The sequence below is a fragment of the Lactuca serriola genome, chromosome 7 (assembly GCF_051521515.1).
Source record: "Lactuca serriola cultivar US96UC23 chromosome 7, Lser_US96UC23_V15, whole genome shotgun sequence".
Classification (NCBI taxonomy): domain Eukaryota; kingdom Viridiplantae; phylum Streptophyta; class Magnoliopsida; order Asterales; family Asteraceae; genus Lactuca; species Lactuca serriola.
The window spans coordinates 115,273,304-115,291,555 of NC_136414.1; positions in this window are offsets into that span (position 1 = coordinate 115,273,304).

The following is an 18,252-nucleotide window of genomic DNA, read 5'->3' on the forward strand; positions in this document are numbered from 1 at the left end:
TCAGTCCTGGCCCGGCCGAGCACTTCCATTTGTCATCATCAAATCATCGAGGGGCCCACATATATCGCTTTTATCCCGAAGGTAAAAGGAATGGATAAACTTCGACTCATATGGCCTATTCTACTACTTGTTGAATCATACACAAAGGCACGTTTTATAGCACCGAGTTACCAAATGCGTTTTCGTGCAATCAATGTACAACCAACTCATAGTAACAACTCATATCTCTAGGTTTGAAGAATATAAGATATTATTGTCTCATGATCACTCGTGATAAAATCCATGAAGTGATTCCAATGAGCGCGGGTTGAATCCAATACTCAGAACTTATGAGCACTCATGAGTGTTGTAGCCCTTTGTCCAACACCTTAGACCTCTACAAGCCAACCCATGACAGTCTTAATTCATATCTACTTCCAACATATGACCGACTGTGGATGTTTGAATAACTTAGTCATTCAGGAAGAATAACCCAGTTTATTCGGGAAGTCAAAACATGCAAAATAAAACACAATAATAATTGAATCCAATATGGTATCAACCCTTTGAACATAAATAAAACACCTTTTATTTATCACCATATGATTACACATTATTCATTGTATACTGTTTCAGCTATCAACTTTATTCTTGAATTTAAAACAATAGTTGTCCCATGCTCCAAGCATGTACACTATGTTTTCTTAAACACTAGTCATGCCACACACCAAGTATGCATACTATGTTTGTCTATGATCTTTATTTTGTGAACTAGATCAATTGAACATAACTTCAATGATTCTCTTTTCACACTCCCAAATCCTTACTGCAAATGCAAGAATTCCAAATTCATGCCATTTACAGAAATCTGTTAGATTCTAAACTTATATGCATTGATCCTCTTGTAACGATTATGCACAAAGTCACAAAGACTTGGCAACAATCATTACAGAGTATTCCAAAGGAGATCAACTCCTTGAAATATCCTTCTTGCATTAAGTTTCCTTAATCTTACACAGATTGAAAATTCTAACTTTGAAACATTTCCAGATTCCATTTTGACTATCACTTCTGAACAAGAGTTGCCTCCTTACAGATTATGTCAATATGGTCCTTCCAGAATTATCACTATACTTCCAATTGTCCTTGAGTAACCAATCTTTGGTAAACCTTAGATTGTCCTCGACAATTGTTTAATCCTTTTAGTCATATCCAGTTCTAAACCTTTTCCCTTCTTAATGCCCCAGGCATTTTGGAAAATTTTAGAACGGATGAATATAGCACATGTAATCGATCCTATATCCGAAGCATATGGGACACGATTCATGATGTCTTACATAAAGACTAAACCAGTCTTTTGCTATAATATTTCCATTTCAATTTGCCAAGTTCTCATAATTCAGATTATGAAAAGGGATGCCGTAATCATAATCGAATTTTAGAACGCAAATAATGGACCCATATACAGAATTTCCTTATGTTGAGCCATTCCAACATGAAATTCATATATATCCTTGACTAAATGATTAAAACCTCACGATCTAAGCTTATAGATTTGAGATGAAGCATAATTTCCTCTCCCTTAATTATAGCAAAACAACTTTTTCCCAATTGAAACTTTTGTTTTCTATAATTAACATTGCTAACTTGCAATACTTATCATAATTATCATGCTCCCACTAACATGATGATTATTAGCATAACACTTATGCTCCCACTAGCTTTGACATGTACTCAGAAATCAGCTGGACAGTCTGAAATTTAGATTCACACACCCTTTCCGTAGATAGCTCACCTGTGTGTCTAAGCAATTTCAAGAACCATGAAAAGGGATACCGTAATCATGGTCTCAATTGCTTAGGCATTTGCCATTTCTCACAAGTCCATGTTAGTGTGCCGGTTAACCACACGCGCTCCACTAACGACTTTTGAAAATGCAAATAACACAATTGATATCTTCGTAAAATCTACTTAGTGAAAGCGTTTCCTCACCATCATTTTCATGAATCGGAGAGAAACCTTATGACACTTAGATTTATATGGTGTATGAGTTCCTACCCATATGAATTTGTCAAACCATAATCACAAGAAAAAGATAATGACAAATCCAAAACCATATGGATTGAACTCAATCTTAACTTCTTGCCACCTGGCAGCTCAAGGGCCTGCCATTGCTTCCAAGTTGTTATGCAACAAACTGAGAACTCTAAGAACTCATATGCAAAGCCAACTTTAACTGGAATGGGCACAGATATGTCAACACGATAGGTTATAAACCTCAAGTCGTGTGCTAGTGAAGAACTTCAGGTTTTATTCTTGATTATTTCTTGAGACTTTCAAGACCTTTAAGACTCCCACTGTCCTCTTGACATATAAGACTCCCTTGTCAAACATCCAAGAGATAGTGCAGATTCTAATCAAGAAAAACACTTTACCCAATTGGCCTAAGTTGGTCTTTGTTTTATCCAAAACATCACAACTTACCAATTTCAAATGTACAAGAGTAGAAAATTTTTACTCTTACATTTGACAAGTGTTTTAAACCTTCTTTAAGACATGTCACTCAAATGACAATCTTGGAGTATGACTCTAAGACTTGTATTGGAACGAAGTATGACTCATCTTCTTGATTTAACCATTTCAACAATTCAAGTTCCTCTTCTTAGTCATAAGAATGCACTAAGATTTCCTTAGAGAACTAATTTTGATATGGTTTCTTAATCATTAAGATGATCACAAAACTGATACTAAAGTACTCTCCCATCTTTTCGGATATGAGAAACTTTTATCCTTCTGCCTAATTTGATTCTTCTTATTCGCCCTGCCATACATTGGAACCTTTTCCAATGTCTCAGAGTTACACTTAAGCTTGTAAGTATAATCATATTTACTGAGCTTTAGTAAACTATGACGAATAGTCTTATCAATCTTTTGTGGTGGACTTAATTAGTGCACAAGAATGTGTACTCGATCCCTTAGTCCTTTACTTGACTCACACATCCATGTGGCCGAGTAATTAGTCTTAATTTTCCAAAACTTGAAAGTTCTCATTCATCATGCTATACAACTTGCATGATTCCAAGTTCCGGTCCAATTGAAACTTGGGTGATGAGAATCTTTCCTTATTTGGTAAATACATTACCACAAATGAAAGAATCAATTTCATATTTCCACTCTTGCTTTTAATGGAATCATATAAGCAACAATTTTTCCTCAAAAGCCATTGTAAGGATATTTTAAAATAAATAAAATCAAAAAAAATTTCTTTTATTTTAAAACTTTGCGGAAAAACTTATCCTTACAATCCATATGAAAACTTGTTGTTATCTATTCCTAAGCAATATCTCATAACTCCTAAGAAGTTGCTCAGGAATCCGATCTTCAAACTATGCGATAGAAATCCATCTAAGCCATCAGATTCAGCATATTCTTTCTTTAAGTTTCTTCACTTTTCATTGATTCTTAAAACATCACCATGTGACCCAGTCACATCATGTATCAGGAATCTCAGAATAGAAACTTAACAGAGTTAGATAGTGGTCTTTACCTGAAGTAGAGTCAAACTTATTGACTTTAACATCCTTAGGTAAATTTGGCAGCTTCGCAACCAATGCCCCTTCCCTTGGCAATATAAACATATGGACCCTTTGATAATGGTACACGAGACTATCACAGACTTAGCTTTTCTCTTTACCATTTGGTCAACCGAGTTGACTATGGTCGATCCCTTTCCATTGGGAAGAGAATGCTTTACTGGATATCCAATGTCATCATTGTCAATGTCCATAAAGTTTTAGGAAGTTGATCTTAGCAAATAGATAAGATCGTTAAGGGTCTTGTCATAGTCTGTTTCATAGGTGTCCCAAAGGAACTCACTATGTGACTTAGAAAGTGATTGAACCACCAACTTTCTCAAGACTTTGACACCCAACTCTCCCGGCTTGTCAATATGTGACTACATCTCCAAGATGTGCTCACACCTAGGCCTTGCCTTGCCAATAGGGCTTGAGTGACCTTAAACTTTTCAAGAACTTGTGGGTTGGGGAGAATAATTGGAGGAGGTGAAAGAAGTATGATTTCCAAAGGACATCATCTTCATTTAGGAAACCTTGTTTCACTAGATTTGGGAAGATCATAGGTGTCTATTACAGACATCTTTTGGGAGATATTCAAGATAGTTGATTTAAAGTCCTTAATATGACACCCAATATGAAATATTAAGGCTAGGACCCAACAAACTATTTTATAACTTAGAAGAGGTATGCCGTAATCCAAGCTATAAAATATTTGAAGGTAGGTGAATGACGATTCACCAATTTCCACCAAGATAAACGAAATGAATTATTAGGTTTTAATTGGTTTTGAAACTCCTAGATCTTTGAGATTCATTGAACTTTTCGAAGGCATGTTTCAATCTCGAGTGTGCCCTTCAGGTTTTGTGACTGGGATGCCGAGGATCACAAAACAAGGTGTGAAGTAACCATGCAAATCACTTGGTACCCTTAATAAATTACCCCTCAATCGATGTGCCGGTTAACCACACACGCTCCATCGATACTATGATAAATATTAAGTCACCCTTTACCTACCTTGTTAAGTCCAAGTTAGTGTGCCGGTTAACCACACACGCTCCACTAACGACTTAGACAAAGTGTAAAGTGTAATTTCATGGGTTAGCACCTTATTCACATTTTTCCTAAGTAACTAAGATTGGGTATTATTAAGAGTTTAGTTACTTAGTATTATCATTAATACTTTTAATGAAGGGAGAATTCTAGTCCTGTCAAACCCGTTCGGCTAACGACCCTCCACCAGTCAAGCAAGCGGTGGGTGAGAGTGGACACCCATTAAGTTGCCATTTTATAGGCAACAACCTTATACCCACCTTATAGACCGGCTTCGTGAATGAGGCGTACTAGCGGTAAGACTGACTTTACTCTTATACATATATATATTATTAACTTATAATATTATAAAGTATAAGGGTTGAATTTTAACTTTTAAAATTCTAAGGGCTAACTTGGAATTAAAGTATTCATAAGTGAAAACTTTACAAATTCCAAAACTTGAGGGCAAGTTTTGAAACTATTCAAAACTAATTAATTCCATAACTTATGTGTTTAAAGTAGTTTTAATCCAAACACTCTTCAAGTTCCATAACTTGAGGACAAGTTATGGAAGACTTTAAACTAATAAAAGAATTAACTTTTCTTTATTTTATAACTTATGGAATTAATTAAGGTTACACCTTTTTTTTTATTTTATTTTATTTTATTAAATGAAGAGACTATTGGTCCTCCATAACTTGAGGACAAGTTATGGAGTCATAAAACCATTTAATTAGAACTAGACTCTTCATTTTTGTAACCTTTGCCAATTTTTATGAGTTTTATGATTCTTAAATGTGACTTTTCATATAACTTGAGGACAAGTTACAAAAACACATTTTAGAATCAATTCTTAGATTAATTTGGATTAAAACCAACTATCACATAATTTTATTCATTAATCTAAATTCACTCATAAAACAAGGTAACACAAAAAACTTTTGGTGATCCATAACTTATTCTTAAGTTATGGAATCCTTTAAAACATTAACACCAAATTTTGTAACTCCAAAAAAAAACTTTGAATCAATTTTTTTTTTTAAAACCTTTTCATATCCATAACTTATGGAGGTTTCAAAAAATAAAACTCTTTAGATCAAACTTTTAAAACTAATAAAATAATCATATTATTTTATCTTTTATTAAATTTGACCTAATTCAACTCATAAAGCAAATTATTCAAAATTTACAAATAATTAGTTTTTCACAAGAACAAGTAATTATCTTAAAATTTGACAAACTTCATGTTTTTTTTTTCAACTTTGAAAATAAAATATTTGCATCAATATAACAGAAAACAACCCGTGGCTCTGATACCACTGTTGGGTTATGTGCATTCTAACACTTCCTAAGTGTACATGCAACCCTAAATACCTTGGATCTATGTTTTCTCTATTATACATGCAAATAAGAACATCCAAGGTATTATCCTAATCTAGCATACAAAAACTATGAATGTAACAAGATAGAATACATACCTCTTGATGTAGCTTGATGTCTTCAAGCTTTAAGAGCTTATCCCCAATAGTGTGGAAGCCTCAAGTGGAATCACAAATCACCAAGACACCTTGGAATACTTTAGAGAATATGATTACTTGGTTCTCTCTAGTGAAATTGGCTAGCCCTTCTTTAGTGTATCCATACTAGTGCCTATTTCACCAACCAAAGACATCTTTATATAGTATGGAGGATTAGGGTTAAACCCTAATACCCATGTCCTTTCATTTCCTAGGATCCATGGGTTAAACACTCCATGGACTATCCATGAAAGCTTAGCCCAACCTAAATGAACTTGGCCCATTCCATATATATAAGAGTCCATATTTAATTAGTTCCTTTTGATCACTTAATTAATTATAAATTAATTCTTGATCAATACTAATTAAATAATATGATTCCATATTAATATATTAGAACTTATAATATATTAATATTAATCATAAACATACTATTCTCAAAAGATTATCCATATAAATTGTGTCGGTGAAGTGCAACCCAAATGGACCATGCCGGGTCGGGTCAAGTACATACCAAATATAGTTATGGACTTAGACATTAATCCAACATTTATGTTGGGTGTTTTTGTTCTTGGTAAGTTTTAGGCTTGCTGTAACACCACAGTCACTCCCAAGCACATGTTGGTCCTGTGTCGAATGAATATAGTTGATCAGGCTATACTGACCTTAGACATGATTACATAACTGCCCAAGTTTAACTGCAGTGTCCCAACATCCAAATACTTTTGGTTTGTTATTCCTATGACACGGATTCTATTACATACGCATACTAGTATACTTTCTACAAAATACTTTATATTTTGAAAATATACTTACAGTTTAGAGCACTTAGGCCCCTTAGTCTTTATAGTTGAATACCATCTAAGGTTCGGTATACTTAGTTCGCTATAAACAAGGGCTCTAATACCAATCTATCACACCCCGAAACCAGGATGGCGGAATCGTTCTGGGGTGGAGGACGTCATGTTTAGCATCACAACCATTATACCATAGCAATCATAGTAACACAACCATTACAATGAATATATATATATATATATACATATATATATATATATATATATATATATATATATATATATATATATATATATATATATATATATATGAAAAGTGTTTACATCAATCTGAAACTTTTTTTAATTACTCCAAAGATATAGAGAATATAAAAACATGACTCTTATTGCTCTGGCTCCTCTAAATACAAGATGTACCTTTCTACTGATTCCTTGAGAATACAAGCAGTTTCAAAGAATATCAACAAACGGATGGTGAGTTCATAAGCATTTAGTTTTAATGGAAAAATGTTCTTTGATTCTTTGAAAAGAGTTCCTCAAGAAAATCCCATATTTGCTTATGAAAAGTAGTGTTGAGAGAGTAGCTATTAGTAGAAAATAAACCATCAGTTTTAGAAATGCCGGTACTATCCCGGGAAAATCCCATATTTTCCCTAAAAACAGGTTAACCATCCTAGAGGTAGAGATGCAAGTTTAGAAATCCCTGATTACTATCACTGTGTCTATGAAAGTAGTTTTATTATTCAAAATAAAACAAAGAAGAGTAGAGTCCGTAAATCAAAGTTAGTTTATACTTATTTGCGAGTCGTATAACCATACTTGATACGACCAAGAGACCTTTATAACGTTCTTCAGGCGTTAAGCTAAATGACAATTATTCACCCATGCATGCATGCCTAACTGTAGCTAGCAGTTCAGTTGTGTGGGATTGTTAGTCCCGAATATATCTATTCACAAATTTCACGCTCTCCCTCCAGGAGACTCTGGTTATACTAAAAGGATTTATCTATGTACAACTAAGGGTACAGTATTGAAGTAGCGCCTCACAATTCGGTATAATCTAGTTCATTAGCGGGAAAATAGTATAAAACACTAATTATTCTTGAATAATTGTACTTTATACTCCTGAGAAAATATATATAATAATAAACTAAATCTGCCATAGCTTATACATATTCATTTATGAAGACTGATTTGATAGAGACTGCTTAGAGTGTTATCCCAAACTATACCCAATATACTTTATTGGAGTTGATATAGAAATTGCTTTGTAAAAACCTTTCTGAAAGCGATGAAGTTAGATTTCCAAATTAAGAGTTTCCCTTATGCTGAACATATTACAAAAAGGGATAAAATATTTGAATATGTTATTAAATATGCAAACCATTAATTGTATCAATAAGTTTAAAACTTAATAAAATACTTTGAGTTTGGCTTGTATTCCCACCCTGAAAACAATAAAAACACAGAAAAATGTAGGGGTATGAATTCACCGTTTGACGTGTGATTCGAATATAGGATCGTTAGGGATGTTGAGTGTCAAGTGAAACCTCGAGCACAAACGGACCCTATTTAACATATAACGATGTATGGACATAATTAGCGTATAACACAACTAATCATGATAAGCGACACCCTACGAGAGTAGGAAACACTTGGGACAAGTGTTATAATCACATTTGATTGTATGTAGGGAGTGTAAGGCTACACAAAAGAGTGTGTGGGCAGAGTGTGTGGTCGGAGTGTGTGGTCGGAGTGTGTGGTCGGAGTGTGTGGTCAGAGTGTTTGGTCGGAGTGTGTGGTTGGAGTGTGTGGTTGGAGTGTGTGGTCGGAGTGTGTTGTTAGAGTGTGTGGTGAGGATATGTGGTTGGAGTGTAAGGTAAGAGTCTGTGGTCGGAGTGTGTGGTCACCAAGAAGGTGTGCCGCCATAACCCTTGATGATCATGCTAAAGTGGTCGACTTTAAGGTGAATCAAGGCAAAAATCATGACGTCTTTCAAGTATAGCAAGCTAAAAGGATGGAATACTTACGTTTTTGAAGCCTTAGAAGTGTTTGTGGTTGATTCAAGTAGAGAGAGAGAGAGGCGTGTACGGTTGAGGAGAGGGGAAATGAAGTAAAATGAGTCTCGTTTATATATAGAAAATGGGTATGCAGCCACACACTCCTCTAGAGGGAGTGTTTGGCCTTTTTGCAACCCTAGATCTTAAACCAACCCATCCTAAGTCAAACTTTGGTAGTACGAGGCTTGAGAACATCCAAACAGACTCAAACAATGCTAAAAGATAGCTGAAACGAGTTTAACATTGATAGTATTGAATAGGTCAACAAAGTAGAAGTTCAGGGGTGTCACAATGACCTTCCATATTCCTTAGGCTCCATGGGTTTTAACCTCCATGGGTTGTCACATTGGTTTAGCCCAACCTAAAGAATCATGGATCATTGGCCCACATTATAAGAATCAATGATTTACACAATCAATTCTCATATTCATATATTAGAACATATAATATATTAATAAATCATAAATATCCTCATCTCAAAAGTCCATCCTTACAAATTGTTCCGGTGCCATGCAACCCAAATGGACCATGCTACTCTCGGGTCAAATACATACCAATTATAGTTCTGGGCTTAGACACTAAATCCAATAGACTTCCACTTGGATAAGTCTAATAACTATAACTACAAGGACGACTTAAAACACCGACTAGCAATCGTAGCGCTTAAAAGACTCTGTTATACTATGACGTGCCATTTTAGATAAGTGATCATATAATCGTCTCTTCCCAATATATCAGCCGGTCAAATACATGGAACAACGTCATACTTATTGTCCAATAGTTTGTTTCCTGATTTCCGATTTGTTTGAAATAGAACTTTATTGAACACATAAATTTAGTTCTGACCGGGCCCGACACATAAGTCAAAACATAATCATCGAGGGGCCCAAGATATCGCTTTTAATCCTCCAAAGACGAAAAGGAACATATAAACTTCGACTCATATGCATGTACTAACTACTCGTTGAATTGTACACAACAACATGTTTTATTGCATCAAGTTACTGATGCGGTTTCGTATTATCAATGTACAACCAACTCGTAGTCAACAACTCATATCTCTTGGTTTGAAGAATTATATGATATTATCGTCTCACGATCACCCGAGATAAATTCCAAGAAGTGATACAAGTGAGCGTGGGTTTAATCCAATACTCAAACCTTATGGGCACTCATGAATGTTGTATCAATCCTTTGCTATGTACAATACAATTCAAACAATCTACAAGCCAAATTCATGACAGTCTTGCCTTAATACCTACTTCCAAAGTATGATCGACTATGGATGGCTTGAATAATATAATTATTCTGCAAGTCTAAACATGAAAAATGAACCAATAATAAATGATTGACACAAGATAGTAACATTACTTATAAATAAAAAGCACTTTTTATTTAATCATCAAATGTCAATTACATTTCAGCTATTACAAGTTTCAAAACTATCTAATTATTAAAACTAATATCGTCCTTCAGCCCGATGCGCCTCGCAAGCTATACGTGCTTAAACCTACTCAGTCCCTTCATGAAGGGATCTGTTGGGTTCTCCTCAGACGATAACCTCTTTGCGACGAGGAGTCCTTCTTCTATTCGATGTCTTATGAAGTGATATTTTCTATCGATGTACCTGGATCTGCCATGATCCCTTGGTTCCTTGGCTAAAGCAACTACACTCTCGATGTCACAGAAAATCTCTAGAGGCTTCTTTATAGCTGGTACAACTCCAAGGTCTCCAATGATGTTCTTCAAACATATTGCCTCCTTCGTCGCCTCGTTTGTTGCAATGTACTCTGATTCGCAACTTCAATCAGCTACTGTCTCCTGCTTGGAACTTTTCCAAGCTATTGCTCCTCCAATCTGGGTAAAGACCCAACCCGACTGAGAGCGGAAATTATCTCTGTTGGTCTGAAAGTTGGCATCGCTATACCCCACCACTCTCAAGTCATCACTCCCACCGAGGGCATGGATCCAATCCTTAGTCCAGTGAGCCTTTCCATGATTCCCTTGATATCTGTTGACCATGCTTAAAGCAAAGGCCACATCAGGGCGAGTACAAGTCATAGCATACATGGTCGAGCCAACTGCGAAAGCATATGGTATTAGACTCATCTCAGCTATCTCAACCTCTATACTCATACTCTGAGTTTTACTCAGTTTGGCATTGCTCTAGATCGGTAACTCACCTTTCTTGGAATCCATCATGCTAAATCTTTTCAACACCTTTTCCAAGTAGGTACTTTGACTAAGTCGTATTAGTCTCTTACTCCTGTCTCTCAATATCCTTATCCCAAGAATAAAGGCAGCTTCTCCGAGGTCCTTTATAGCGAAACACTTCCCAAGCCAGGACTTAATGTCCTGCAAGGTTGGGATGTCATTTCCTATGAGAAGTATGTCATCCACATACAGCACCAGAAAGCTAATTGTACTCCCACTAGCTTTGACATATACACAAGACTCATTTTTGCTTCTCGAAAAGCCAAACTCTTTGACTTTCTCATCGAAACAATGATTCAATCTGCGAGATGCTTGTATCAATCCATAAATGGATTTCTCAAGCTTACACACTCTATCAGGGTACTTTGCATTGACAAAACCTTATGGCTGACTCATGTAGTTGTCAGGTTCATCCATATTTACCAGTGTGTTATCAGGTTCATCCATATTTACCAGTGTGTTATCACTGATAAATGTATCACCTTCTGCAGTAATATGGATACCATAAAAGTCAGGTGGAACTCTAACTCTATTGGAATGCCTCAGAGGTACAGACTTGTCAATCGGCTCAACAGGAATTCCCTCCTCAGGTTGATCGCTAGTGTTTGACGTTCCTTCACTGCTTGACTCTTGAAGCTCTTCAAGGTCAATTTTCCTCCCACTGTTTCCTTGGCCTATGGGCTTTCTCTCGCAAAAGACTCATCTCCTCGGAACGAAGACAACATTGTCACTCGGTTCGTAGAAAAGATAGCAAAAGGATTTCTTTGGGTAGCTAATGAAAATACACCGCTCACTATGAGGTTCGAGCTTGTTGTGAGTCTCGCGTCTCACGAAAGCCTCGCAACCCCAAACCTCGATGTGTGCTAACGAGGCAACCTTCCCTGTCCACATCCTGTGAGATGTTTTGGCAACCTTTTTAGTTGGGACTAGATTAAGGATATGGGCAGCAGTCTCTAAGGCATACCCCTAGAACAAGATAGGTAAAGAAGCTCGACTCATCATTATACAAGCCATGTCCAACAAGGTTCGATTACGCCTCTCAGCCACACCATTAAGCTGTGGTGTCCTAGGTGGCGTCAACTACGAAACAATTCAACATTCCTTAAGATAGTTAAGGAACTCAATATTAAGATACTCACCACCTCGATCGGATCGGAGCATCTTTATCTTACTGCCCAGCTGATTCTCCACTTCTTGTTTAAACTCTTTGAATTTCTCATGGGTGACTTATGCTTGATTAAGTAGACATAGCCATATCTAATGTAATCATCAGTAAAAGTCACATAGAAGTGGTTAACATCCCTTGTGGCAGTTCTGAAGGGCCTACACACATCGGTGTGTATAAGATCGAACAAACCTTCACCGCTTTCACAAGTACCAATGAAGGGTGACTTGGTCATCTTTCCAAGTAATCAAGATTCGCAACTATCATCTGACCTTAAGTCGAATGACTCCAAAACTCCAGCCTTTTGGAGTTGGCCTATGTGCTTCTTGCTGACATGTCCAAGACGACAATGCCAGAAGCATGCCTTATCCAATTCATTGGAAGAATCAATGTGCAACACATTATTTCCTAAGTTGTCTACAACCATCACAGTTTCATATACACCATTACAAGGTAATGCTTTAAAATAAAAATAAAAACAACATTATAAAAAGCATTAATAGCACCAATTTCATTATCAAATCAAAAAGTAAAACCTTCTTTGTAGAAACCATGAAAAAAAAAATATTTCTCGCCATTTCATACGAGTAGCAACAATTATTCAAATCTAACTCTAACCCACTACTAAGCAATAAAGAGTAAACTCCAATCTTGGTGACAGGTGAAACCTTCCTATTCCCCATGATCAAGTTTATCTTCCCGTGCTCCACATCCTTACTTCTTTTTAGGCCCTACACTTCAGAACAAATGTGGAATCCATAACCTATATCAAGGACCCAAGAACAAGAATGCGATGAGTTATTAGATAGAATAGTATAAATACCTGCATGGGTGGCCTTAACCTTCCCAACTTTAACATGTTGCAAGTATTTAGGGTAGCTTCGCTACCAGTGCCCTTTCTCATGACAATAGAATCACTCTGCTTCCTTAGGAATGGTAGAGGGAGCAGTAGAACCAGCCTTGGTCACACTTGAAGAGGATCAATCAAGAGACTTTCCCGTGCGGATCTTTAAGGGAGCCTACCTCTTTTTCCCCTTCCTTTCTCCAATTTCCAGAACAGGGGTGGTGGTAGGAATAGCAACAACCAATTTACCTTTGAGACTACTTTCAGCAGTTCTAAAAAGCCCTTGAAGTTTGTTAAGTATAACCCCCTCCTTGTTTCTATGATAGGTCATGTAGAACTGATCATGACATAGAGGTAAGGAGTGTAATGATATTTATAGCCAGCTCCTCATCGAAGTTCACATTCAATTTTAGCAAATGGTCCACACACCATTGAATTTTCTGCAAGTGGGCCGTGATGGGTTCACCATCCTTTATCTTAGTTGTTATCATGGAAGAGATGATTTTATACCTCTCTTGACGAGCACTCTGATGGTATCTTTCCATTAGGTCCTGGTGCATCTCAAAAGGGTAGAATTCCTCATAGGACTTTTGGAGTTCAGCTGTCATGGTGGCCAACATGATACAAGACACCTTTGTGGCATCCTTCTCATGAGTCCTAAACTCAAGAATCTCCTTAGGAGTAGCAGAAGACTCATCGATTTTCCTTAAGCTCCTTGTCTAGGACATATTCCTTGTCCTCATAGCGGGTGACCATCCTGATGTTCCTAATCCAGTCATTGAAGTTGGAACCATCAAAGATGACTCTCCCACACTAGTTCATGAGAGAGAAGGAGCTAGTAGGGTTTGAGTCAGAAGCAGTGTTGGAAGACATCTGAAAAGAAAGAAAGAGAAAGTTTAGATTAGATAAAAGTCCTTAATATAATACCCAAATGAAATATTAAGGATAGGACCCAACAGAATATTTTACAAATTGGAAGATGGATGTCGTAATCCAACTTGCAAAATATTTGAAGGTAGGTAAATGATGATTTACCAATTTCCACCATGAAAAACGAAATAGATTATTAAGTTTTAACTAGATTGAAATTCCTAGATTCCTTTGAGATTCATTGGACTATTCAATGGCATGTTTAAATCTCGATTATGCCCTTCAGTTTTGTGACTGGGATATCGAGGATCACAAACACGGTGTGAATAACCATTCAAATTAACTTGGTACACTCGATGTCATTTATCACCTAATCGATGTGCCAGTTAACCACACACGCGCTACCGATCTATGAAAAATATCAAGTTACCCTTTGCCACCGTCACTAGTCCAAGTTACTGTGTCAGTTAACCACACACGCTCTATTAACAACTTGGCAAGGTGCAAAGTGCAATTTCATGGATTAGCATCAAATTCACATTTTCCTAAAGTAACTAAGATTGTGAATTTAATAAAACATTTAGTTACTTTATAATTTTCATTATACTTTTAATGAGAACTAAGGTCGTGTCCTACCCATTCGACTATCGACCCTCCACCAGTCAGGGAAGCGGTGGGTGAGAGTGGACACCTATTAAACTGTCATTCTATAGGCAATAACCTTATACCCCCTTATAGACCGGCTTTGTGAATGAGGCCTACTAACAGTAAGACTGACTTGTCTTAAATATATATATATATATATATATATATATATATATATATATATATATATTAATAAACTTATAATATTATAATAGTGTAAGGGTTGAATTTTAAAATTTTAAAATTCTAGGGTTTGGAGTTAAAGTGTTCATAAGTGTGACTTTACAAATTCCAAAACTTGAGGACAAGTTTTGACACTATTAAAAACTTTTCATTTTCTTAACTTATGAGTTTAATGACTTTTAAAGAAAAGACTTTTGGTTTTCTATAACTTGAGGACAAGTTATGGAGTCCATTAAAACCATTTTGACCATTAATTTATTTAACACAATAGTCAAATAAAACATGCATGATCTAAATAAACTATTAAGCATAAGGTAATTCATTTCATCAATCTTGAAGAAATTAGCCTAATCATATAAACTAATACAAATTTTGAAATTATGACAATTACCATTTAGTTGGACAAGCATGATCATTACCTTATGAAAAACATATTTCATGGTTTAAAAAATAGTATGGGGTAATGATCCCAATCCAATTTCTAGCCAAAACTCGAAAATCTGCACACTGGACCACCAAGTCGGCGACAACATGAACTGGACTCGTCGAGTTGGTCATTTTTTGAGGGGACTCGGCGAGTCACCCAGTGGACTCAGCAAGTTCACTCTGTAGAATGCAGAAATTCGATTTTTCCAACTCTGAAAACCAATAAAACGTCTAGTGTAATAGAAAACAATCCTAGTCTCTGATACCACTGAAGGATTTTAAACATCCTACCAACCTTAAGGTGCACCTACAACCCTAAATGCTTTGGATCTATGTTTTCACTAATTATACATGCAATTTGATTTTCCAAAGCATTACCCTAACAAGCATACAAAACATGGGTACTTGTATAACAAAAACTAGTTAGATGACATACCTTTCTTGTAGCTTGATTCCTTTGACCATTAAGAGCCTAACACCACAAATGTGAAGCCTCAATTGCTTCACACAACACCACCAATAATGGAGGACTTAAGAGAGAATGTCTTGCACCAAATTCGACTATAGCTCTTCCAAAGACTATTTAGGTGCCGATTTAGAAGCTTAGGGTCTTCTTATATAGTGTGGCAAAACTAGGGTTACACCATGTAAACCTTAATGTGCAAGACCTTCCATATTCCTTAGGCTCCATGTGTTTAAACCTCCATGGATCATCCATGGGTTATCACATTGGTTTAGACCAACCTAAAGAATCATGGATCATTGGCCGACATTATAAGAATCAATAATTACACAATCAATCCCCGTATATTTTATTAGTCTCTTTTGATCACCAAATTAATTCTTGATCAATACTATTTAAATAATATGATTTCATATTAATATCTTACAACTTATAATATATTAATAAATCATAAATATCCTCTTCTCAAAAGTCCATCCTTACAAATTGTTCATGTGCCATGCAACCCAAATGGACCATGCTACTCTCGGGTCAAGTACATACCAATTATAGTTATGGGATTAGACACTACATCCAACAATTAGAACTGGCATGTAACTTTTTGGAGAGACAAGGAGAATTTTAACGTCTGTCGTAAATAAAGATCTAAATTCGCCTACTTTGGTGTATATATCAACATGGCAAGAACCCGAAGCGGATTTGGAAACGCTAATGGAAATGCTAATGCTAATCAGCGAGTTATGATTGAGGGAGCACCAGAGGTAGTAGTTGCACCCAAACCAATAATGATGGCAAGAGTCTAAGCAATGATTCGGGCAATGATGGTCGAACAAAGAGAGGAGATGAGAGAAATGTTTCATGATAATAGGGATGAACCTACTATAACCATTGTACAACCTGAGCTAAACATTGAACAAACAGAAGAAGGAAATTACAGTTGTACTGTGAGTCAAGTTGAACCCCGAGTGGTAAGGAGGAACGACCCAGATAGAGGATTGATAGGAATAGGAGTATGCATAAGAACTTCTTGGGTGCCAAGCCACCTAGAGTTTCTGGAAGCCCAAAGCTAGTGGAGATTGTGGGTTGGATCTCTGAGATGGAAATGGTATTTTAAAGTTGTAACTGTAGTGACAAACAGAAAACCATCTTTGCAGTCAGAGAGCTAAACACCGGTGTTTTAAGCTGGTGGAAGTTGTAGGAAGATACAATTCCATGGGAAGAAGCCCTAAGGATGTCTTAGGAAGCATCTGTGGAGAATTTGAAAATGAAGTAAGGTTCAGAAGTAGATCTGATAGACCTAAAGAACAAGTTTCAGAACCTGAATAAATGGAAGATGAGTGTTGATGACTATGACACAATATTCATCGAGTGGATGAAGCTATTTCCCTACTTGGTGCCTACTGAACTCACAGATATAGAGAATTTGCTAACAGATTGCCATCAAACTTTAGCCAAAAAGTCAAAATGGCTACGACTTTGAAGACAAATGTTAGAGCAACTAAGAATGTTGAGACCCAATTAAGGGAAAAGGGTCTGGAGAAAGTTGAGGTAGGAGAGAACATGAAGTTTGAAGGATCTTCAAGGTCTAACAAGAAGAGCAAATTCTCGAAGTCTGGTTCTAAATTTTTTAGACGAAGAGGAGATGAAGCAAGATGGTGCGATAAGTGCAAAAAAAAGCACATTGGAAAATGTGACAGGGAGGTGACTTGATATAAGCACGGGAAATCTGGGCATTTTGCCAATGAGTGTACATCCAAAAAGAAGGTGTGTTATGGATGTAACAAAGAAGGGAATATATCAACGGAGTTCCCGAAGAAGAAAGAGGCAGCAAGGCATAATGTTCTATCGAGGCCAAAGGCAAAAGCAATCCAGATGACCTTGGAAGCAGAAAAGGATGCAACAAATGCCTCTTCAATTACCTTTCTTGTAAATGCATTTCTGTAACACCGAAATTTTCAAAACAAAATTTTCATTTAAAATCATTTATCTCTTTAACACTTTTCACAAAAATCTCCATTTTGTTTAATTTACAATACATGACTCTTTTGTCCAATCAAATAGTAAACCAGGATCCTCAAAATAAACGCTACCTCTGGTGTGTACAATCGAGCCGGTGCCGTCCCGTGATACTGTGATAACCTGAAACACATAACACATAACACTGTAAGCACGAAGCTTAGTAAGTTCCCCAAAATACCACTCTAACACATATTAACCACTCGAGGCTATAACTCTGTTGACCCTCCGGTCAGTGTATCTCAGTGGGACCCTCCAATCCCAGCTCTCTGTGGGCCCTCTGGACCTAAGTCTATGGACCCAAGGGTCTTAACTCTGAATCATGCATATCACATATCACAATAAATCTCAACATATAAATAGCATACAAATATACTTGCACATAATACGAAAAACACCACATATAGCACATATTAGCCACTCGAGGCTATAACTCTATGGGCCCTTGGGCCCTAACTCTGCGGAC